This window comes from Phacochoerus africanus, chromosome 3 (genome assembly GCF_016906955.1).
Source record: "Phacochoerus africanus isolate WHEZ1 chromosome 3, ROS_Pafr_v1, whole genome shotgun sequence".
NCBI classification, from domain to species: Eukaryota; Metazoa; Chordata; class Mammalia; order Artiodactyla; family Suidae; genus Phacochoerus; species Phacochoerus africanus.
Window position 1 is genome coordinate 128,773,707 of NC_062546.1, and position 26,516 is coordinate 128,800,222.

Sequence of the window (26,516 nt, forward strand, 5' to 3'; positions counted from 1 at the left end):
TATAATTGTGACCTCTTGTCTTCTCCTTTTCTCTTGAGTTCTGAGATGACTTCAGCTGTCTCTCCTGCCCTTCCCAGCACATGTGATCATCATGCTCATTTTTCCCAATCTAAGCATAGGAAGATTTCTCCCAGCCTCTGCTTTTCATCATTCTGAACCACTAGGGTAGTAGTCAGATGGCAGTGAGACTTAAAGTGCCAGAAGGTGCCTTTTTCTATTTGTTTGTTTCATGGTACAACGCACCAGGCAATGACCTGTGGCAACAATGTCATACAAAACGGAGACAGGTTCACCCAATCAAAGGGAGGTTTAAAATTAATACAGATCCCTTCATTTCTTCATGCGATATCTGGGAAGAGCAATTTCAGGGTGCCATGGTCTTCCTGATTATCAACTGTATTCACTCAAAAAATATCTTTAAGAAACTTTTGTTATGGAAATAATCCCCTTTTAGCTCCACATTCCACCATCAACTGAAGCAGGCTCCCCACTAATTTGATATTACCATTCAATCAGTTTCCATATTATGTACTCTAGCAATAATGTAATATAATGAAAGTTTGTGATATATGGTTTCAATTTGCACCGCAAACTGAGCACTTAACTCATTTATCTTAGTTTACCTGTAATATATTGTTATTTTTTAATCATGACACCATGGTGCATTTGCCTTTAGTTTGGTGTGCCTGATAAAATCAATATTTCATTAAAAGATTTTCAAAAATTGTTTGTTTCAAACACACAGCCAGACCAGTTTGCCAGCCATTTCTCAGAAGCATCATCTTGCCTGAATCTACAAGTAAACGTCTCCATGAGCACCACTAGACCCATAAATACCTTGTGTGAAGGATCTTGGTCTGCAGTTACCTCTCTGGTAAACTGGCAAGGTCCTTACTCATAATATGTGGTTCACAGAGGCTATAAATAGCAAATTCCAATTGTGACCTTTTCATAATAAATCTAGGAGAGGATGATGAACAGAAGGTTATTAAGCCTCCTCAATTTTTTTTTAAAACAGTTCAGTCAGGGATCTCTGTCCCCATGCAGAAAAAGCTCCAAGTGTCCTGAACAAATGCCGGTCTCTTCCCACTGCTGCCACGTCATCTGGCTACATTGCACTACAGGTGATCTCCATCAGCGGTAATGATCAGGTTAGCAAAGTGCAGAGAACTAAATTTTAAATTGGGCTGAAAGGCCTGAGATTGCAATGGAGAGGTGCCAACGTTTCAAACATCCTGATGCACAATGACACGGAATGCTTGTTTTAATGTAGCATAGTTTGCAAGTAGAGCTACTTACATGAGAAATGTTAACTAATGGCAGCCATCGACTTTTTCTTCCTTTGCTCAGGGATGTAGGAAGAAAAATGACCATTGGTCTGCCTGGTTAAAACACATATTACCTATTCTCTGGAAGCTATTCAGCTCACAGAAATAATACTTTTGCCTGTTTCCCCCTTCATGTTACACATAAAATATAAATTTATCACTATAAATCAATATCTAGCTATCTTCACAGGCTACATTTATGCCCTTTGGAGCTAAATATAGAATATGATAACTGAAGTCACTATAATATTTCTGAATAGATCCTTAGCTATTATATATAAATACAATGAAGGTGATGAAGTATAAGCTTATATTTGTAGATTTAAATAAGTTTGTTCTATAATAAAAGAAGAAAATGGTCATTGATAAAACCACACATAATTCTTGAAATCTGGTTCATTCTACTTTAAGGTGACAGCAATTTTATAAAAATACCAAAAAAAATGATGACTAGGATGGGTACATTGACAATTGCATATAGAGATTTCCATCAAAAACAATTACAGGTTGAAATGACTAACTTGCCTTCTCCTTTGGTAATAATGAGATGGAGCAGGATTTGCAAGAGCAGGTGTGCATGATTCTTTATTAGTCAATAGCATGTAAGGATGCCTAGCTTTTCTTTAATATCATCACAACTGTGTATCACCCCAAATCTGGAACAAATTAGTCATTCCTCTATTTCTATAAGAAATATTCATGACAATTCACAGCTGAGGCAGATAGGACATCAATAAAAAGCCTACTAGTCTTCAGTACTTATGTCCATCGCATGAATCTTAACCAAAAGAAGTAATAAATAAGTGGCACGTATGAATAGTACCTTTAAATAAGCAAGTGAGCCTTCTTCGGCAATAAGCAACATTCTCTGAATATCAAAAATAATAACTGGTTTTGCAGCAATGCAGCATGGAAACACGAGGGTATAAGATATACTGTACTTTAAGCTCTGTTTGATGAATCTGAGCACAGTTCCTGGGGGATAGATTACTTTAAACCATGCTCTTTTACTTTCTAATCCTGACTTGATTTGATTTGTACTTTAATACAGCTGCCTGGCAATTCAACAGCAAATACAGACTATTTATGTAATCAGATTGTAAGTAGTGGGACAAGAAGAAACTCTCTAGAACCTTTTTGGAAAATAGTTTGTTGTACTTTTTATTTATTGAACAGCAGGGCTCCAGGCTTTCCAGTGCTCATTATAATTGGTTTTCTGCTTGAACTTTCAAAAACTGTCATGTCAATACTCAAACAGAATTTTTTTTGCTTACTATATGGCCATGGGCTCTATTTTCTCATGTGCAACTTGACAAAGTTCTTGTAATACCTTGGAGGCAAAGTTCTAGAGTTTCTCTTGCTATTTAAGAAAACTAGGCATCAGAGGTCTTTAGTGTTTTCCACATTTGTGTTCTCATTTTGCAATTAAGTGCCTTAGACTAAGATACTGTTTTCTTTTCTGCCCACACCTGCCTATTCATATGTCTCTATTGTTCTGTGGGAGGAGTTCTCCTTTGCTTTTGTTTTACCTCCCAACAATATGCTCTTAATTCTACAACCATGAGGCACCCCTACTGGTAGGTCAGGTTGTTTCTCCAACAATGTGTTCATAATCATACTTCATATTCTGGTTACCATTTGATAAAGAATTTGCCCTTTCCCTAAAGTTTCATTTTCTGTATCACTACCTAGAGTGCAAATGTGAATTTTATATTTCCCAACCCTTCCCTTCAGAAACCCTAAAAATCCACCCAACCACTTATGCATAAGAACCTCAAATGAATTTCAAAGTAAAACATGTATCTAAATTAGAAATGAATTTTTAAACTCCATCCCTGGCAATTACCTCTTTTGATCAACATAAATATGTTTTCAAAGAGGTTAGCCCTATCAGATTCTATTTTTAAACTACAGTGAGATCTCTAGTGTACTGTAGCATTATTTATAGTAATTTTCTATGGGGCCAGAACAGAGGTAATTGCAAGACAAAGGATTTGTGCTAGAAATTAGTGCTCTATATTTCATTTTATTTTCTATTCTTTTTCACTTCATCCTACCTAAAGCAGTCATCTCTTGGGAACTATACAAGAAGTGGGTGTTTTCTCTTCATGATAAAAATACAGTACTGGAGTTCCCATCATGGCGCAGCAGAAACAAATCCGACTAGGAACAATGAGGTTGCAGGTTCAATCCCTGGCCTCGCTGAATGGGTAAAGGATCCGGCATTGCCGTGAGTTGTGGTACAGGTCATAGACGCGGCTCAGATCCTGTGTTGCTGTGGCTATGGCATAGGCCAGCAGCTGTAGCTCCAACTGGACCCTTAGCCTGGGAACCTCCCACATGCCACCTGTGTGGCTCTGAAAAAAAAAAAAAAAGTACTGAAAATAAATAAAAGAAGGCCATTGAATAATATCAAAATTTTGGTAACTTTTAAGGTATCAAACCAGCTTTGCCTCAACTGAACAACAGATCACATAGATTCCATAACATTTCACATAGAAGTTGACCCCTGTCTTTGTGTGTCAATTATCTGGTTTTCTTTAAAGATTATTTAAGAGAGACATTGCACCATTAAACTAAAACTTCGCATCTGATTTGGTTCAATTTCATCCTCATTTTGTTATGGCGCTGGTTAAATGTATGATTATGAAGCTGAAACCATTTTTCTCTCAAAGCCAACCCAGGTGCTGCAATCTCAAAATCCAAATGTTCACTGACAAAGCAGCTATCCACAAACACAAGCTTAACTTTAAACTCAATCAAAGAAATGTGTCTGCAAGGAAAAATAAGCATCATTAAAATGCTGTAGCTGCCGATCAAATTTACAGCCATATTCTCAAGTATGATCCTTATGAAACAGCGATGCAAGCTACAGCTTACTTTAGAATGCACTTGTGTTCTTTTAACACTATTGTGGAAAGATGGGCACCTCTGGGGTTAGGAGAATCCTTATGCAGTATGAAAAAAGTATCAATTCCTTTTAAGCACTCAGAACTTTTAATGTTCAGTATCCAGAAAAAGAGTCCCAAAACATTGGCGGGAACCAGGTTGTAACTAAGAACATAAAGGATAATTCAACATAATGAGAGTATGACTAGGAATTTTTTTTTAAGAAATTCAAGAAATGGAAAGAATTCCTGACAATACTTACTAGAAACAACAATAGCCATGGAGGCTCTTGCTGGACTCTACTATTTATTTCAAATATTTAACTGGAGTGGATTTGTACATTTATACAATCATATCTGTGAGGGTGGGCATGTTTAACCACAGTATGATTTGCAGCTTGATCCTGGAAATATAAGTTTGCTGTGCTATACTACAGGTTTAAGGTGACCATCAGAATCAAATAAAAATATGAAACCCATTAAATTCTTAGGGTAAAACTCATTCTCTGGATCTCAAATAAAAAATTACTTGTGTATGGCAGCTTTTTACTTTCACAACTTTATGTCTATTCTCTTCCATGTGTGAGTGAAAATATACTTTCTGTTATATAAAAACTGGAAAAATCTATCATAACTTTAAAAAAATTGAAAGATACACATTTATCTTAGATGTATACACCTATATATGTATAAAACAACAAATCTGTTTGCTGGCTATTAGTAAAGAATTCATTTTATGTTTTCCTTATAGAACATGCTCAGCTCTTTTAAGAACCTGTATGACTGTATTATATATTCTATTAACTATTTTAGTAATAGACAGAGGGGATGGACTAGTGTTTGTTTTATCACACGGAACAACTGGCTGAGATTCGCTATTCCCGTACACTAAACTCAGAAGACAGACTGGATTCTCTGTCTTTAGCTCCCAAAACTACATCAAGGCTACTCTTTTAGTCAACTTGGAAATTTATATACTATACACTAACCCTCCTTTAATATCCTCTCTCTCTTTCCTCTGGGCATTTATTGCTGTTCTTTCTAGTTCAGTAACCAGTGAGCAGAAGGTTCATTAAAACTAATTGAATTGGAAACTTGTCTGCCCTGGGAAATATTAACTCTTTGTTGTTATCTGTAGGAAATTCCTTTTGTTATGTTCCTTTGAATTGAATTATTGGATCTTAATGTTACAAACACTGTGTTAAAAGCAATTTCCATCTTTTTGATGGTCTAGACAGCAAGTTTCAGGAAAATGTCCTTATATCGGATTGGATTTTACAAAATAAAGCAGCATTTTATCCAATGATGTAAACAGCAAGATTGCACACTGTTCAAAAACTGGAACGGTGTTGCCCTGTTAACTCTTGTAGTTCTTCTAGTCGCTGCTACACTGACTGGATTCTTTTTTTAAGAGGTTTCTCTTATGGTTCATTTTCACGTGGTAAAGCAAATAACACAACTGCAGGTTAGCAAGTCAATGGTAGTGGAATATAGATTATCAAAGAACATTAATCCCACAATTGCTGCCATTCTATGCATTTGAACAAATGTCAAAATGAAAAGATGATAATTATTCTTAATGATATAGGGTACCTCACTTTAACTTGTCATTTGTAATCATTCGGAAATTGTGCTGAAAAAAAAAATACACTGAAATAAGGGTTTAGGAGGCTGTGTGTGTTCTGGAATTGTTTAGAGCAGAGAAATATTGACAAAATTGTGAACATTTGAAAATAGTCACAGTGGTAGACTTTTGCCTGCTTTAAAAATCAATTGAAAATAACAGGCAACCCACTGTTGCTAATAAAAGTAAATATTTATGACTGATTTGACTGTGCTTCAATACCAGTCAATCACTTTCTAAAGGATCTTTGCAATTCATTAACCTCTTTTTACTAGTCTTGTCCCTGTTGGTATTAGCCATTAAAAAAGAATAAGGGAGGGGGTTTTGATTTTTCTGTTCTCATCATTCATAGCTTATTTGTTCCTTCCCTTCATTCCCATACATTGCCACTAAATTGATTGTCTGTTTAGCCATATGAATGATAAAGTAGCGGTGCCAGCAAGATTGAAAGCTTCCATTAATTTCTGAGGAAGGTGAGTTCCTCTGCTTCAACCACAACTGAAAACAAACCTACTCCTCCTCACAGTGTCTTCTATCACTAGTAAGTCTTGTTGTGATAGAGTCCACATTATTCTCAGAGCTCCTTTTTGCACTTCTTCCTGGGCAAACTTTAAGAAAACAGATATTTATTAACATCATTTCAAAGTCGCCTATCATTCTATGCTTTCGACCTGGCTACAATCTTTATGCGCAAAAAGTCAATACCTGCAAATTTTTATTTAAGCAATATTGAAAACAATGTTGAATATGTATTTTTTAAAGATGCTACAAAATTACATTAATTCAGTAATCAGGTACTCAAAGGTAGATCTTTCATGCAGTGAGAAACATCTGCCTTTATTAAAAGGCTTTTTAGAGTTCTTCCATAACAGTTTTAGATTTCTGGGTTTAAAATAATAGCACTACACTTTACTGCTGTTTTTTACTTCTTAAAATATTTATAAAATAGTGAGCATCTAAAATTATCTACAGCAACTGTTTCCTTACAAAGATACTCTGTGATGTATTACAGTGGTACTTTAAGTTGCTTTAATTGCTGTTGTAAATACGCATTTTGTCACTGAATAACAGACTGAACAGACATGCAAAACCTGCATAACTTACCAGTATATGTAAATTAAATCCACCTCTAGGTAGCCTTAAATTATAATCATCTATGAAAACATATTTATTTTACTCTTTCAATCATACATACATCTTAGCACCCCATATTCCCGTGGGACTTTGTTTATAAGGATAGGCAACACTTATTTAGCTATAAGGATTGTTGTGTGGCTGACATTATGTCTTAGAAAAAATTAACATAAGTTATTGTAATTATTTGCAATAGCTAAGATAAGAAAGCAACCTAAGTGTGCATGAATTGATAAATGAACAGATAGAGAAGACATGGTTTACAAATAAAATGGAATATTACCCAACCATAAAAAAAAATCTTGTCATTTGCAACAACATGGATGGACCTAGAGGGTGTCATACTAAGTAAAACAAGTCCTACAGAGAAAGACAAATACCATATGGCCTCACTCATATGTGAAGTCTAAAAAACAAAGCAAAACAAAATGAAGATAGATTCATAGAACAAAGGAGTGGTTTTCAGAGGGGAGGAGGGTGGGAGGTTAAGCGAAATAGATGAAGGAGATTAAGAGGCACAAACTTCCAGATATACAATATATATAAGCCACAGGGATGTAATATATAGCATAAAGAATATGGGGAATAATACTGTAATAATTTTGTATGGGAAGAGATGGTTACTAGACTTATCACATGACCATTCATAATGCATGTAAATGTCAAATCACTACGTAGTACACTTGAAACATAATATTGTACGTCAATAGTATTTCAATAAAAATAAAATAATAAATTAAATAAATTTAAAAGGAACTTTAACATAAATACCATGTTTAATCCTCTCAACAACTCCACAGGGTAGGTCCCATTTTAACTGCAATTTTTCAGATGAGGAAACTGAGGCTGCCAGAGATTAAATCATTTTCCAAGATCACATGCATGTTAAGCTACAAGAACTGAATTTGCAAGACAGTCTGAAGCCAGAGCCCATGTTCTCAATGCTGTACCTCACCTCTATGGGGCCATTCATCCTGGTCTCCCCTGCAGAAGAACTACTTCTAGATTTGCCTATTTCACCACCCCAGATTACAGTATCCCAAAAGGGCTGAGTTATCTTATTCCACCTTGAACCCTACCTATCCCTTCGCTTGGCATTTTGCATATAGTGAGTAATTTTGAATTGCCAGAGTGTGTAAACGCTACCAATTCTAATTATTCATAATTTGTGTTTTCTTTCTTTGCAATGGCTCTAAGCAGTTAGAAAAAATAAATAAGTAATGCTACAGATGCTAATTTCAGAGAAAGGAATAGAAATACACACACATGCACAAACATACACCAGCACACAAGAGATGGGTGATGATAAATGTGGCACAACCAGCAACACAGCAGTACAGTAGAATTTTGCAGCCCTGTCCATAAGCCTACCACTACCTTCACATGGAGAGTTCTGGGCATGGCCTGTAGCATAAGATCATATCTAAATGTACCACTGTTTCTGCATAAAAAAAGAATAAGCCTAGGAGTTCCTGTAGTGGCGCAGTGGAAACAAATCTGACTAGGAACCATGAGGTTGTGGGTTCAATCCCTGGCCTCGTTCAGTGGGTTAAGGATCCGGCATTGCTGTAAGCTGTAGTGTAGGTCACAGACACAGTTTGGATCTGGCATTGCTATGGCTCTGGCATAGGCCGGCAGCAACAGCTCCAATTAGACCACTAGCCTGGGAACCTCCATATGCACAGGCACGGCCCTTAAAGGATAAAATACAGAAAAAAAAACAAAAACAAAAAAAAAAAGCCTAAATCACTGATTTCATCCACACTGGCATCTTGGCCTTCCATATGAACCAAGATTTCTGAAAGCCTCGTCACTACCCTTTCTATGGAGAATCAGCATCATCAAAGTTAATTAGAAATGAGAATATATTCCATTTTTATAATCTTATTTTTGGGGACTGTGCCTGAATCATATGGAAGTTATGAAGCCAGGGATCAAACCCACACCATAGCAGTGACCCAAGCCACAGTAGTAATAATGCCAATACTTAACCCACTGAGCCACCAGGGAACACCAAGTTTGTTTTTTGTTTGTTTTTTCAGCTTTTCTAATCTTAGATGGTAGAATTTGGTCCTTGGCAATCCCAAATTTGGAAACTTCCTTCCCATGGACTGGCATTTAAATTCACTTTGGTAGAAGAGACTAGCTTCTGTTGTTCTCCATAAAGGATGCACACAGGACATTGTCTTCATGCTTCCAAGAGTATACAGTAAGATTTTGTGTAGCAGCTAATCCACAGCAGCAGACCTAGAATGGCTCCAGACACTTTTAGGACACTGAATGAAAAGATGTCTTTACACATGCACCCGCATGTTCACTGCAGCACTATTCACAATAGCCAAGACATGGAAACAACCCAAGTGTCCATCAACAGATGATTGGATTCGGAAGATGTGGTATATATACACAATGGAATACTACTCAGCCATAAAAAAGAATGACATAATGCCATTTGCAGCAACATGGATGGAACTAGAGACTCTCATACTGAGTGAAATAAGTCAGAAAGACAAAGACAAATACCATATGATATCACTTATAACTGGAATCTAATATACAGCACAAAGGAACATTTCCACAGAAAAGAAAGTCATGGACTTGTAGAATAGACTTGTGGCTGCCCAGGAGGAGAGGGAGGGTGTGGGAGGGATGGGGATCTTGAGATTGTCAGATACAACTTGGAATGGATTTACAATGAGATCCTGCTGAGTAGCTTTGAGAACTATGTCTAGATAATTATATTGCAACAGAACAAAGGGCAGGAAAAAAATGTATACATATAAGTGTAATTTGGTCCCCATGCTGTAGAGTGGAAAAATAAATAAATAATAAAAAGAAAAGATGTATTTAAGGAAAGTAATTCAAATACCAGTAACACAAGCACAACCCACTACTGACAAGAATGGAAAGAGGTGAGAGTCCTTCACAGACAGACTTAAAGCCAAAAGTCTATGACCTTATTTGGCAGGCTTTAATTTTTTTTTTTCTTTTTTGGTCTTTTTATAGTCACTCCCACGGCATATATAGGTTCCTAGGCTAGGGGTCAAATTAGAGCTGTAGCCCCTGGCCTACACCACAGTCATAGCAATGCCAGATCTGAGCCTCATCAGTGACCTACACCATAGCTCACAGCAATGCTGGATCCTTAACCCACTGAGGGACACCAGGGATTGAACCTGCATCCTCATGGATGCTGGTGAGATTCGTTTCCACTGAGCCATGATGAGAACTCCTAAATCTTTTTATTCACATTGTATGCATTTGTCTTTTCACATGTTCTACTTTCCATAAAAAAGAAATATTACCTCCTTAAAGAAGACTTCTAAAAATGTGTACCTGATTATTCAAATGACATAAATGGCTGATGGGAGGCACAGCAAATAGAAGAGGTTCTTCTTTGAAGTTACGTCTAATAAACCACTGAGTTTAGGAAGAGAAAAGTACACTCAGGGCAAATATGGCAAAGGCAAGAAGTCTGAGTGGTCTAGTTCTCCATTGAGGATTATAACATTAACCAACAACTTATATGCTGGTTTCTAAAAAAGGAACATTAAAAATAAGTATAAAATATTCATTAAATTTTTTTGCCTTTTTTTTTTTTTTTTTTTTAGGGCTGTACCCATGGCATGTGGAGGTTTCCAGGCTAGGGGTCAAATCAGAGCTGTAGCACCAGCCTACACCACAGCTCACCATATCTTCAACATACTGAGCGAGGCTGGGGATCGAACCCACATCCTCATGGATGCTAGTTGGGTTCATTAACCTCTGAGCCATGATGGGAACTCCTAAAATATTCATTAAATTGTTAAAAAAAAATCAGATACTCTGCTGATGTTTAATATTTCCTTTAATGTTAAATTATGATTTCTCAGTATGTTAAGACCCTGTTTTAAGTTATAGAAAATGTTTTAATGTTTATTTTAATAAAATTAGTAACATTGACATCTAGGAGGATTTCTAATAAGTTCACAAAAATTATACAATTTTGTTTACTTCAGCACTAAAACATTTTATTGGAAAATATATCCAGGAGTTCCTGTCGTGGCGCAGTGGTTAACGAATCCGACTAGGAACCATGAGGTTGCGGGTTCGGTCCCTGCCCTTGCTCAGTGGGTTAACGATCCGGCGTTGCCGTGAGCTGTGGTGTAGGTTGCAGACGCGGCTCGGATCCCGCGTTGCTGTGGCTCTGGCGTAGGCCGGTGGCTATAGCTCCGATTCAACCCCTAGCCTGGGAACCTCCATATGCTGCGGGAGCAGCCCAAGAAATAGCAACAACAACAACAACAATAACAACAACAAAAGACCAAAAAAAAAAGAAAGAAAATATATCCAAAGATGCAACATTTACCTGAAAGACTAACAACTTCTTTTCCACACTAAAAATCCATCATAACTCTCTCTGACAGAGTTGACAAAATAAACTTGAGAAGACCAATTCAGCAGGTAGCGAAACCTTTACATTGGGAACAAGGACAAGGTGATGCAAATATGTCAATGATAAAAGATTCCGCTGAGGTTGCTTATTTGTAAGATTTCCCACATCAGTGGTTCTATAGAAAAGCCGAAGTTCATTTGGCAGGTAGAAGCCTCCTGGGAACCGTTTTGCATCAAGCAGGGTTACAAAAAATGTGGAGGAGATGGAAATAGCTGTCTTGAGCAAGATTGATAGCACTTTAGGATTCCTAGGCCAGATGCCTCTGCCTTCCAGTCTAGTCAACCTTGCATGCCAGCCCTGAGATGTCTTACCTACATGCTTACCCAAGAAGCAAGTAACCTAGTTTTTTTAATAGAAGTCCACCTGACAGTTGTGTTCACGCTCTACAGTATTTGAATCACTAATGTCTTGTTAATGTTTCACAAACTTAATTTGTTTACTCCTTTTTCTTAGATCTATACTCTTTAAGTGGAAGACAATTTTTACTTTCATAGTTTAAAATTGTTTTCAAAATAGTGGCAAAGAACTCATATCCCAAAAGATTTTGCTAAGAAGTTTTAAAAAATGAACGATAGGTGGAGATTTTATATATATATATATATATACACATAATATATATAAATATATATATTTAAATTGTCTTGAAACATACCTGCATTGACACTTGAATATCTGGAAATGATAAGCAGTACCAAATTAAAATTTTTGTGACCTACATATGAAACCAATTAATAATGATTCCCCAACATCAGTAACTCAGACGCCTTATATTGAAATCACCAAGAGGATTTAAAAGCATATCTTTAGGGAAGTCATCTAACCTCTTTAGATCTTAGTTTTCTCTTCTGAAAATGAAAAGATTAAATGATTTGATCGCTTTAAATCCTTAACAATCCCAAACACTTTGACGGAAAAGGAAGGCAGAGGACTTGAGTTACCAAGTGGGCAAGTAAAAAGGGAAGGTTGGAAAGGTCACTGATGACAAAATTCATAATTTGGTGCTAAGACTTGGCCTGGTAAACAGTGCTGAGAACTGGTAAATGTTCTGAGCTTATCTTCAAGATTAGGAGACAGAGTCAATCAAAAGGATTAATTTTTGTAAGTGTGAAGGCCCCTAAAGAGAGGCAGGAAATTCAACCCACTGATCTTGAGACCCCCTGTTGCCCTATGATGGTATCTGTCTCGGATGAGGGGCCAACTTCGACCTTTTGTGGAGGAATCTTCCCTGCATGCTTCTCTCCTATAGCCAGACCTTTGAATTTCAGGAGAAAGGAGACCTCTGGCCTTCAATAGGCCATCTTGAGAGCCCAGCCACAGATTTCTGCAGCATGCAGCAACTTCTCACACAAAGAGTAAGCCCCTTGCCTAATGCCTCTTTGTACATGGTGGAAGCAAACTTGGTTTGAAATTTTTACAAAAGAGTAAATGGGAATCTTACTTTTTCTTAATCCCTCTTATCCCTTTCAACTCATAATATGGAAGTAAAGTACCTGGAGTTTGCGAGGTTCACTCACAGAGTAATAGAAATGCAGTAACACATCAATCCATTCACAGATATATTGGAGAAATTCATATGACCTTTATCGCCTGGGAAGATTTTGCCAAAGCCAAAGTCATCCAGAATTTCTCTCTTAAATATGTCTCATAAAAGTAATCTTGTTCTCACACCCCTTCCCTTAACCTGCCAGAAACTTTGCTATTTGGATCATCTTTCTCAAGTGTTTGGTCCTTCAATTTCCCAGAGAGGAAAGATGGACATTTCAATAAAAATTCATGTTCAGGAGATTTCTTCTTTAATATATTTTGGTGAGTTCTAGATAAATGTCTCTCTCCCTTTTTAATATATTTATTACCCATTTCCCATCCTTCTCATAAGTAAAATTATTGCATTATTACAAAAGAGAATTTTCAAAGTTTATTCTTCCTTATTTTCCATAGTTGGGAATAATTATCAATATTTATTAAATGTTAAGGTTGGAAAAGGCCTAAGACATCATAAATTACAACACTTAATTTTCAGAGGAAGCAACTAAAATTTGGTGAAATTAACTGACATCCAAGGTTGTTAATTACAAAACACTCAGTCTTTGACTCCTAGTCCAGGGCTGTTTCATTTCAATAAAATGCCCCATTTTAGATGAAACTGTGGATTTTCAAAGCTAACAGGAAACTCAGAAATGCCATGCCATGACATGCCATGCATTTGGCCATGCACCTCCTCTCCTGCTAAAGAAACTAAAGATTCCCCAGTGGTCTTTGGCCTCCTGTTGTACTCAACAAGCAAGACCTACAAGACTGGAAGAGGAGATATAGATCTTGAGTAGAAGATGACAGACATAGGAACCTAAGACCACCAAAGGAGAGCTGTTTCATATTCCACATTACTCCTCACCACCCACCCCCAGAAGGCATCTCTCTTTAGTGTACCTTCACTTTCAAAGGAGTATTTCAATTGCTTTGGAATTCTGGCACAGTATGGACTAATAAGTTAGAGATCTTTAAAATAAGTGATTCCTTAAGTGTCTTCAGGCCATCTTCTGTAAACCGCCCCAGCTCCCTCTCTGTGAAAGGCCTACCTGGGTACAACCACGACTGCTTTCCCACACCTGAGCTTTGCCAAAAATAATAAAACAATCAAAATCAACATTGTCAATGTAGATATATATGAATCGTGACTGCCTGTGGGTAAATAGCTAGAGACAAAACTTACTTTTGATTAGGCCATAGCAATGCTTCCAAGTGCAAATGGTCCGAAGTACAGAACTGATTGATATGCATAATACGAATCTACCTCTCTCATTCCTCCTTTTGTGGCTATAGTTGGTTTCCTTCATTTGTTCAGACAAGGATATACATTAACTATTCATACTCCACTAAGCCCAGTGGTAGGTCCTGGAGTACAATTTTGAATAAGAGGTATTATTCCTGACACATTTTTGGGGGAGCAGGAATTTCAGAATAAGAAAGCACAGTATGGGAGGATAAAACCCCTAGGAATTTAAGGAAGAGCTCCCTAAAGGAGCAACATTAAGCTGAAACTTTGAAAGAATTAGTAGGAGTTAGTGAGTCACTGAACAGGAGGAAAAGTGTTTTGAGCAAATGGAACAATAAATGTAAAAGCCTAGACACAAAAGGAAACATGGCATTGTTAAAGAACTATAAAAGATCAGAGCAATTGAAACAGTTGAAGTGACAATGAAATAACCCATGGATTATGATTACCTAGGAGAAATATGTTTAAAAGGGGAAAGAACCTAAACATGCAATTGGAATCTACTCTGCTGATTTTGCTACGTGAAACCTACTGTGTGGCCATGCACAAACGCTGGTGCTCCCCAGGGCACAGGTGAGTGCCCTGAGATAGCTGGGGTGCAGCCCATCCCCATTTCAACTGATACCTGGTGTGGAAGACTTGTGTTGCTCAACCTCTTCTAACCCACTGGGTAGGCGTCCACCATGCCTCTTGCAGCAGGATCGCGCATTCAGTCCTCTTAGGTGGATCTTCAGCCAATTGGATGAGGTCTGGCCATTTTGTAAGACTGCAGAGATCCAGAGCAACAAACCACATTAGTGCCACACCAAACAGTCAGGTTGTAGGCTTCTCTCTGCCTGACATTTCTCTCCAACTCCCCTCTCCTCCTGCCCAAGTAGTCACACCAATCAGATTAGTCTAGATAAGGACCAGGATGCCTTAGTTTGTTGCAGGCACCTTCAATTTCTACAAGCAATTATATTGAAGGTCCCTCACTAAACTTGGATGAAAAATACTTCCCTTTCCTTTGCTCCTATGGGAAGAAAATATGGATTAAAAAAAACCTCAACTTTCTCTCTTCCCCAGATTAAAAATGACTCCATTTCCACCTATCTCCTTCTCCCCCAGCCTTTCTTCCTCTCTTCTCTATCTTCCTATGCACCACCCCTCCAGTCTTCCCCTTATAAATTAGGAAAGGGGAAGATCAGTTATGCATAAATAATAAATAGAAGTGTAAGAAGAGTTCTGATTACAGAAATAGATTTCTTTCCTATCACCATTCTCCATTGATCAATTTCCAAAAGGTGAATTTATCAAATGCATGTCCTTAAATCCTTAAATTCTGAAGGAAGCAACACTGGCTGTTCCTTTAAAATCTCTTGCCTCAGGGACCACAGAGATCTAAGCTCAGGCATTATAAAGCAATCTTGATTCAGAAGATGTTGACCCCTGGAATTAGTTTCCTTTTTAACTCCCTTTCTTCTGCCCCCTCATTTGCCTCTGATGTTTCCTGACTTTGATGTGTCTTCAGGATTCCAATTCTGGTATCCACGCCATTCTGCTCCTGGTGTCTTTCGTCCTGACACCCTGTAATTGAACTTGGCTTAACCTTCCAACTCTTCTGCCTCCTAGGCTTCATGCTGATCTTCTCTTTCCCTGATACTGGTCCCAGGATATCTCTGTTTTATATCTTAGTCTTGCGGATTTCTGATATTAATCTCCAGAATTAGGACACAAGAAATTCTCTGAAATTCCCCAAATCAAAGCATTCTGTATTTTTGGTAACATTTTATATTTAAAAATAAAAATGAAGTGACCTTAATAATAATAAACAACAAATCATTTTTCTGATAGAGGTTTTCTACTAAATTTTCACAGGTTTTCTAGTCAAAAGTCAGTAATACATGGGAGTTCCCGTCGTGGAGCAGTGGTTAACGAATCCGACTAGGTTGCAGGTTCGGTCCCTGGCCTTGCTCAGTGGGTTAGGGATCCAGCGTTGCCATGAGCTGTGGTATAGGTTGCAGACACGGCTCAGGTCCCACGCTGCTGTGGCTCTGGTGTAGGCCAGTGGCTACAGCTCCGATTAGACCCCTAGCCTGGAAACCTCCATATGCCACAGGAGCGGCCCTAGAAAAGGCAAAAAGACAAAAAAAAAAGTCAGTAATAAATAATAAATTCATGGTTTGTTAATATTATAAACAATATATATTAAAATTCACTAACAAAAATGATTTTTATGATATAAATATTTGATAACTGAAAATACAGAAGAAATCATTAGTACAAAAATGCCAATTAGAAACTATTTTAAAAATGAAAAGACAATGCCATAAAGATTTAAAAGTTATTACTCTTAAAATGAAATTCTAAACACAGAAACCATTAATGACCATATCAAATAGTCATAACATTTGTTCCATGACATATATTCCAGATGTAGAAAAGCTTCTTTCATTTTGCATTGTTCAGAATGCATCCAAAAGGACATTCAAGCTGGATATTTGGGTGCAAATAACTTGACACACACTAATCCATTTTTTTAATGACCAAAATATTTTATCTGCTTGCTCTGATTTTGGTTTGGCTCTTGAAATTGATATTGCTATTGATATTGCTATTTAGATTGTAGATTGGTATTTCACTTGTCAGATTACTGAATTCACTTCTTTTTTTCTTTGTACTTTTTCTGTTAAAGTACTTAGAACTATAGCCTCCAGCAAATACTAAATACTGGAAAACTCCAGGAGTAGTCAAATAGGTACTATTTGAATCACTTTTCTCCCAAAACTTATCACATGGAAGAGCACTCAGAGGACTTATGTAAAATATACTATGTGCATAAACTTATTAATATGTTTTATTTGCAAGAATGGCTGTGTCAGCAATAGAGCAATAAACACACCCTTAAAACCAAGCAACAGCTACCTACAAGACTGACTGATGAAATGGTGACCACTTCTCCTAGTTCCAGTTCTGCTGTTTGGAGTCCTCAACTCCCTTGTCGGTATTTCCTGCTCTTGTTTTTGACTTAACATCAGTTAATTCCTTCAAACCTGGAACCTCTTGATTACTAAGCTATTGTTCTCACAGGAAAATTATAATGCATTCTCTTGTTTTCCTGAATTCTGGACTCATCTTTTTCTGACGACTTGTCCTCGGCAAAGCCCATTAACTATTTCCGGGAAATTAAAATTGAATCTGGGTAATAAAATAAACTCTAACCTTTTTTTCCATTGTGCTCAGTCTAGCTGCACTTGTTAATTGGGTGCCGCGTGCAGAGGCCTCAGACTCAGCCCTTCAGAGCAGAGTTCCCGGTGCAAAACAGCAGCACCTACACCTCAACTCATTGGACCGTGAGCAGATGCGCTGCGCGGGACACCTCAGCTGGATGTTGCGACCAGGCACGTGTGGTGAGGCGTGTGCTGAGGCGTGTGCTGAGACGCTACTCTAGCACGAGGATCTTGAGCAGAGCTGCGCCTGCGCTAACCAGAGGAAGCTCCACCCACCATTCCCGCTGACAACAGCCCAGTAAAGCTGCGCCCGCCCACCTCCACCGCTGTCTAGGGGAGCACTATCTGGAGCTGAAACTCACAGCTCTCCATTCTTTGATCGAAGAATAAAGTTTTCCTTTGCTTCAGAACTCTACTCCATCTCCTCCTCTCCATGTGAGTAACACCTAGCAAAAGGACTTGGGCGGGGAGGGGGGGACTCGAAAAGGTCAGTAACATTCAGGATTTGAAAAACATAAATTTCCTGAGACCTGTTTAAAAGAAATTCATTCATAGAAATCAGGTCTCATTATGGGCCAACACATGCATGTCAAGGTTTAAATGATAAATTGAAATGTAGAGTTTTGTTTTCTAATAGATAGAATTTGCTAAGTAGAAAAATAATCCAATTTTGGACATGAAAACATATACCTCCCAAACTTTTTCATGTCATGGGACACGTAGCAAGTGATCACATTTGCAGTACATGCTGAGGTACCAGAGGAGGCTGCCATCTGGCATCTGCCACCCCAAAGCCATCCAGGCTTTCTGGGGACTGAGATCAGAATCTAAGCATATCAGCCAGCTTCCTCTGCCATGTGACCTGGGTGTTTGCCCTTGGGAGTGGGAGAGGATGGACAGTACACTAACAGGTCCTAGAGACGCACTAAGATAAGCTGGTCCCACAGGATCAGAACCAAGCTCCAGCCCTGAGAAAGGAATCAACAACATGGGAAGAAAGAAAGGCAGTGATTTTCTTTTTTATTTTCATTTCATTATGATTTATTTACAATGTTCTGTCAATTTCTGCTGTACAGCAAAGTGACCCAGTCATACATATGTATACATTCTTTTTCTTACATTATCTTCCATTATGTACTATCACAAGTGATTAGATATATAGTTCCCTGAGCTATACAGAAGGATCTCATTGCTCATCCACTCCAGATGCAAGAGTTTTCATCTACTAACCCCAGACTCCAAATCCATCCCACTCCCTCTCCTCCTCCCCCAGAAATCATGAGTCTATCCTACATGTCCGTGATATTTTCCGTTTTGTAGGTAGGTCATTTGTGCCATATTTTAGTCTCCACATATAGGTGATATCATGTCGTGTCTGTCTCTTTCTGACTTACTTCACTCAGTATGGGAGTCTCTAGTTCCACCCATATTGCTGCAAATGGCATTATTTTGTCCTTTTTTATGGCTAAGTAGTATCCCAATGTATATATGTACCATATCTTTCTGATCCATTCATCTGTCGATGGGCATTTAGGTTGTATCCATGTCTTAGCTATTGTGAATAGTGCTGTGCTAAATAGACATTTTACCAAATAAGACATACAGATAGCCAGTGGGCACATGAAAAAATCCTCAACGTCACTAATTATTAGAGAAATTATAAAAATAAAAAATACAATGAGATACCAGCTCACACCAGTTAGAGTGGCTATCATTAACAAGTCAACAAATAACAAATACTAGAGAGGGTGTGGAGAAAAGGGAACCCTCTTACACTGTTGGTGGGAATGTAAATTGGTACAACCACTATGAAAAACAGTAAGGAAGTACCTCAGAAAACTAAATATAAAACTACCATATGATCCAGCAATCCCACTCCTGGCCATATATCCAGACAAAAATTTCATTGAAAAAGATACATGCACCCATATGTTCATGGCAGTGATTTCATTGGGAATGATTCTGATGTAAACTACCCATCTGCTTATTCATCCAAATATTTACTACTCAGGCTTAATAGATTACAAAGGTTTTGGTTTGGTTTGGTTTAGCCTGGTCTTTTTCTGTTTTTAATTTTTTCCATGTAAACTCATTATATTGTTGTTAATAATTTACATTGGCATACCATACCTTCAAGTTCAAGATTTAGGTGAGATTTAACTGCCAGAGGAGGTTCATAAGAAATAAATGAGTGTCCTGGACCCCAAGGTTATAGAAAGTGGTATCTGAAAGTATGTGAAAGAAGGGGAGGAGCTGACCCATGTTTGGTTTTTTTTGTTGTTGTTGTTTTTCTTGACTTTCTGTTCCTACACTAAAGCTTCTGGGAGTGTAACCTGGTTTCACTCCATTCCTGGGAACCTGAAGCTCACAGTTCCTTTGGGGCAATCACAAGCTTTTGTTTGCCCTTGAATTGCCTTAACCAACTGGTCAGGTCAGCTCTTTGGCAGCACACACAGAGGTTGTTTCATACCCCAAGGTGTACTTTGTAGAATTAAAGTCCCAGGAGCCCAAAGCATTTCCTCAGGAGGTGACCCACAAGCCACAAAACCCAACTATTCAGCACCAACCTACACTCATAAAGAAAATCATTAGACTTAAGTTGACATTTGTCTAACTAGTGGTTCCCAGCTCTGGCCATATATCAGCATTTCTGAGGACTTTTAATGATGATGCCTGGGTTCCATATCCCTTCACTCCTTGGAGAGTCTGATTTAATTAGTTTGCAGTGACACCAGGGCATCACAATTCTTTTAAAGCACTTCAAGTGATTCTATTATACAAGCCAAGATTAAGAGCTAACATACTAATGGGGTCTTTACAAAAAAGATGTTAGCCTTTCCTCTTACCCAGGCAGCTACCTATGTAACAAGAATATTCTGCTTTTTATTTGTTTGGCACCAATGTATTTATGGAAGTATTAATATAACTCACATATTTAATACATGTCACTGTGTCACATAGTTGCATAAAGATGCTTCCTATTCCCTCAAGAAAGTAACAAGCTAAACAACAGCATTTGATCAATGGCAAATTAGAGTCAACTATAGGCTCCAAAATTTAGATGCAAGATGTTAGCATTTCTGGGTAGCAAGTTTTCTAAAATGCTGGGATATATGACAAAAAGAGCCCATGGACACTTCTCTCCCAATATTGTAGAAAATAGGCTATGGACAATTTTTCTGATCAAGGTTTAAGGTCAGGTCCACCTGAAGAACAAAGACAGGAAGAGTTCAAATATGCAGCACTTCCTAAAATGATTCGGCCACAGAAGCGTCTTTTCCCTCTGGAATATTCCAAAAGCTGATCTGTGGATATTCAGAGAAAGGTTTAAGTTGGTAACTGGATAAGTGGCCAGACATCCATACTCCTCTAAGTCCTCGCCCCTCAGGTGGGAAAGCCCCCGAAGTTATATTTCTATGTGGAATTTCAGGACCTGTTTAGACATTAATGACTCATGCAATTTTGCGAAAAATCAAACTTCATCTCACACAATTCAAGCAAGAGCAACTGACGAAAGTTTAAGCAATATTTACAGAAGAGAACATAAAATTGAGAAAGACTAGCCTTATCATTTTTCTGCCTGCATATTTATAGGAGAAAAATTAAGGGATTTATTGAGCATAAAAGCACAGAGAATCTAAAAACTTTAAGTCGATATAAGAGCTTTAGGAAAAATATATTCACAAGTTCTAAGATGACAGCACAGGCTTAAGGAATAAGAAACAATATCATACCAGAATTAGGCTGGTAGCACCTCAGATGTACTTCTTGTTTTATACATTCATTGGGGGGAAAAAAAAAAAACTTTGTTGACATATTTAAGAACTCAGAATTACACAAATGATTTGTTGAGAGAAAGATTCCCCAAGTTCATATTTATGCCATGCCGTGGGGATAGGGTCAGCCCATAGATACTTCATATGACAGCACGGCCAGCAGAAGTAGCAAGAGGACTTGGGAGATACACATCTTTAATATTTAGTTTTAAAATTTTCTGGCTATAGTGAAGGAACCCAAGTAGAGTAGAAAGATGATGAGGGAAGACAGAAGCAGACAGTTAGTCTAGGGCCGTAGGTTGAAAGAGAATGTGCTGGGGAAGATTAGGCTGAAATATACTCAAGTCCCAGACTCAGCAGTCCTGAGTAGCCAGAAGACCAAGAGCAACCTCAGAGTTGATGCATAACATTACCTCAGAGTTGTGGAGGAAGATAAGAAAGTTATGAAAATCGAAAGCTTTCTGCCTCAAACATGAGTGTACTAAAAGTCTATTTATTGACTTTGGTATGGAAAAAGAAGGATCACTGCTGATTGCAATAACTGAGTTATTTCACATTATGGATGATAATTCTCATTAATCCACCCCTTTAATATGTGTATTCACTATCAAACTACTAGTGCCCTTCTGTGGTATACAGAATTGTGATGGAAGGAAAAAATTCAAGATATTTGGGTGTGTTAACACAATTTTCCTCAATTATAAGAAATATCTGTAGAGTCAAGTGAAAATTGGAAATCAGCATGTGTCAGATCTATTTCTGAACCTGAAAAAGCTATTGAAATTTGGGTTTATTAAGATCTTAATCTATAAAATTATTATAATAACAAATACCTCCCTCTTACATTGCCTGGGAGAGTGAGAATTAATGATTTTTGTCTATAATGCTCTATAAGGTTTTAAAAAATAATTATTAAAAATTTATACATCACAGATGGACCTAGAGATTATTATACCGAGTAAAACAAGTTAAAGTAAAATATTATATCATGTCACTTACATGTGGAATCTAAAAAAAAAAAATACAAGTGAAATTATTTACAAAACAGAAACAGTCTCACAGATATAGAAAACAAATTTATGGTTATAAAAGGGAAGGGGGAGAGATCAATTAGGAGTATGGGATTAACACAAACACACCACGACATTTAAAAAAATAAATAAGGATGTACTGAATAGCACGTGGAACTCTAGTAAATATGTGTAATAACCTATAATGGAAAAGAATCTGAAAAAATATATGTATGTAAAATTGAATCACTATGCTGTACACCTGAAATTAATAGAATATTGTATATCAACTATACTTTAAAAAAACTAAAACATCACCCAAGTTTAAGGGCAGTATGCAATGATTTTTGTCTATCAAACTAAAAACAAAATACTCCCAAAACATATACATATCCATGCCTATATATATATATATAACTTGTTGAGACAGTAAGAAGGGAAAAAGGAAAGATAATTTCTCTTTCAGAAAACCCTCTCCAAACTTTAACAGCGGGGGTGGTCAGTTCACTTACAGAAGCTTTAATAAAATGAGGTATCTTGATACTCTAATCATCACTGTATCAATATATCTGAAAAGATGTGGAACTACTGAACCCAGAAGATCAAAGGGTATGGGCCTTTTTGTTCATCTAGTTCAAATTTAACTCAACAAATAAGAGATAAAAGTTCCTGCAACAGACCCAAGGTCAGAATAAATGGGAGAAGTCAAATTAATCCAAATGTCTTTCTCTTTCCACTACCAACATTCTCATGGTTCTGGTAAAACTGATTACCAAAATATATAGCATATTTTGGACTAACTTAAACCCAAGCTGTAATCCCTCATTACAAATCCCTCATTGCAAATTTACTTCATAAACATTTGTCTGAGGAATTAGGCTAGAATAAAGTTAAATTAGGAGACTAGAAATGCACTGATGTCACATTTCTGAATGACATTATTTTAAAAGGTGACCTTTAATTTTATTTTGTCTGTCATTAATTTTTATGGCACTTTTCATCTAGGAGGTAAAAAATTTCAGTATTTATCTTTTAGCTTTGCGATGCCATGCATCAAAATATCATGTTCCCACTTCCTTGAAATAATGAAATATGCTTAATTCAACTTTCCATCATGGACTGAGTCCAAATAATGTTTTGAACAAGTAGGTAATAAATACAGTCTTTGAAACAACTATCATTAGTGAATATCTGTGTTAGTGTGGGTGCTCTGAGAAGCATACACCAAGATGCAAAAGATTTCACAGACAGCTGTGAAAGAATGTGAGGAGGGAGCCAAAAAAGGCCGGGGGAGTCTTCAGACCACAATGCAAGTAAAAGAGAAGGAAACAAGGTTGGGTGGAAGTGTCCTAGACTGCCCTGCCATGTAAGGAAGGCTCAACAAGGCCAAGGTCATCAAGATGTCCTCGAGTCAAAGTGACTATGCTGAGGAGGCTCCTATCTTCCAGGAATGAACCTTCCTCACTCTTCTTGATTCACCCAGTCATTGGCTAGAGGCAGCCTACACATGGCCTCATTGTCAATGCTTTGCTGGATTTCAGATCACAGAAGCAGATGTTCTTGGTCATGCTCCTTGTAACTGGAAGTCTTCAAGTCACCTTCTCATGGCCACTATAGCTCATGTTAGGCACCAGGCCTTGGATCGAGGAGTTTATATACACATATCCTTCTGCATCACAGCAACCTTGTAAGGTAGTATAATCATCACATCCTCACCTATGAAGAAATTCACACTGGGCAAATTTCACTAAATTTCCTCCTGAATGAAAGTTAGCATGGAGTGGAACTAGGATTCAACTCCAGGTCCATCTGAGTCCAAAGCTTATATATTTATTGAATGACTTAATTAATGTATAAATAAATAAAGGGGAGTAGTCTAGATGTATGGGAGGCTTAAAGAGACAAATGCACAGATAGATTTACAACCTGATGCACCAAAAAGTAAGCAGAAAGTTAGTAGGTAATAAATGCATGTGTGTGTGTGTGTGTGTGTGTGTGTGTGTGTGTAGCCACTGCTGGGACATATGGAAGTTCCCTGGTGAGGGATCAAATCTGAGCCACAGCTGCAACCTATGCCACAGCTGTGGCAACACTGGATCCTTAACACAAGGCACCACAACAAGAACAACTTGGGTAATAAAAATATATTTAAAAAAAGATTTTCCATCTGATTTTCCATCTACTAAGTTTTAGTTTTTTTGTGTAGTTTCAGTTTTTAATGTGTGTGTATATGTATATATATATATATACATATATATGAAATGAGAGAAAGCTCAACTTTGTTCACAGTTCCCATCCTACTTATAGAACTGAATAATTAAAAATATATGCAAATTCACCTGTGTACTTCAAGAGTTCCTTACACTATGACCTATATTTGTTCAGCTCCATGGAAACCATTTCATTCCATTATCCACACATAATTTATATAAAACTAAGGGGAAAATGGTAAGAGATGTGAAGTGTCACAAGCTGAAAAGAAACAATAGGACAGCATTCATGACTGAGAATTGGGGGTGGGGGAGGGATCCAGAGGTATTGACTGAGCCTGTGCCTGTAAAAGACCTAGCCATTTGTCCCTGTGACTCTGTCTCTAATAGCATGAGATAGAGTGAAAAGAAAAATCCACACTCCTCCATTCCAAAACAGGCATCTGGACAATTCAGGTCTTCTTTATCAAGTTGTTGAATCTTGTTTAATACAAGAGTAAGCTGTGTGGAACTGCAAAATTATGAAAATAATAATAATAACAATGACATATATGTACACACATCTCAAAAAAGCACATCATTTAGCTGTTACTTATTCCACCAAAATAAAATAGAAAAGGAAAGAATAATCCAAATGACTCAGCCCTCAACCCTACTACTGCTTGAAATACTATAATTATAGGTAAATCACAGAATATTGCTTCAAATATATAGGTACTTGCTTCAATTGTTCACTGCCTTATGCCATAGAAATCTGGCCATCCCACAAATAGACTGCCAACCATGTGCTCAGAAAGGTAAACCTAGGCTGCCAGCCCCCATATTTGATTGTTCCATAAACACTGATTACATAACACCTTCTTTTTAAAAAGAAGTGGTTCTTTGAACACTTTTTTTCCATGGAGTTTACTGTTCTGAAGCATGAATGAGTTCTCTGCCTCTTTCTGAACAAGAAAAAATGGTTCTTACAGTGGAAAAATAAAGAACACATAGACTGACCTTGAGAATGTTTGCTCTGTGTGTGTATTCCACTTGAAGTAAAATGGTCCTGGATTTGGGTATCACTCGGTTGAGAAACACAGGCGTACCGTGCCCTTAGAGTAAAGCTGATTTAGCGCTGACACTTCCCTATTTGCCAAGCCAAAGCTGTTGCACAAATCACACACTCTATAAAGGGGAAGGGGGAAAAAAACTGCTTTGTCCAGTTTTTCTGCCTCAGGGCTGAATCGGATACACCCCAGCTTCAACTGAAAACCTCTCCCAGGATGTGAACTCCTAATTGTGACATCAGCAACCCTGCCTGGGACAAATACATTTTTGAAGAGTGACAGCTTGAAACAAAAATCCCAATCCATTTACCAAAAAGCATAGTGAATTACATACTTCAAGTAAATTGATCTAGAAAAGGATTCCTTTCCAGGCTATATTTCTAATTTTGTCTGGTTAGGAAATTTAGTGGTTAGGAAGGTGCAAAATCGGTTGAAGTAACAAAGATTATTATCTTTTCTAAATGAACTCCATAAGTGCTTGTTTTCTAAATAAACAGGGGATGAAAGTTGTATGCATATAGAAACATATTACCAGTTTTGAATTAATGGATTTTTAAATGCCAGTATGGCAGTTACCAAAACCATAATTTATTCTAACTGGTAGAAAAATTATCTGATTAAAATCTGAAATCGTACATTACTTACATAATGGTTAATACAATATTTCAGCTGTGGTTTCCGTTTCAAATGAAGACAACCATCCAACTACAGCAAAGAATGCTTTGTTTTTCTACTAAAAAAGGAATTTAAATGGTTACTATAGCAATAAAATGCAACTGTGGTTGAGGGTAAATAATAAGAAAACTTGTCACCTAAACTGATAAACAATGAAGAGGTCTACCAAACTGACATCAGTTCCAAACAAAACTCTATAACCAATGGTTTTATAAAGTATTTCAAAGAGAATTATGACAACCATGGCACATAAGTAAGGAGAGTAAATAATCCCAGTCAACACATTTTGTTTTCCTGATTTCATGGTGGGTCATTTAATCATCTAAGGACACTTAGGAAGTATTATTCTCTCCCACTGCAGCAAGAAAGGACAATTTCAATGCCAAGCTAAGGGGTTTTCAGTTA

At 37.4% G+C, this 26,516-nt stretch overlaps 1 long non-coding RNA gene across 1 annotated transcript in view; it reads right to left on the reverse strand.

The window, feature by feature from the left end:
- The window catches only part of LOC125122199 (uncharacterized), an 83,182-nt gene extending 57,733 nt beyond the window's left edge, over nt 1-25,449 (reverse strand). The window contains exons 1-2 of the long non-coding RNA XR_007133726.1: nt 25,387-25,449; nt 14,808-14,948 (exon numbers count right to left, since the gene is read on the reverse strand). This is a non-coding gene — a long non-coding RNA (uncharacterized LOC125122199). The remainder of the gene's footprint in view (nt 1-14,807; nt 14,949-25,386) is intronic.
- Nucleotides 25,450-26,516: the final 1,067 nt, after the last annotated feature.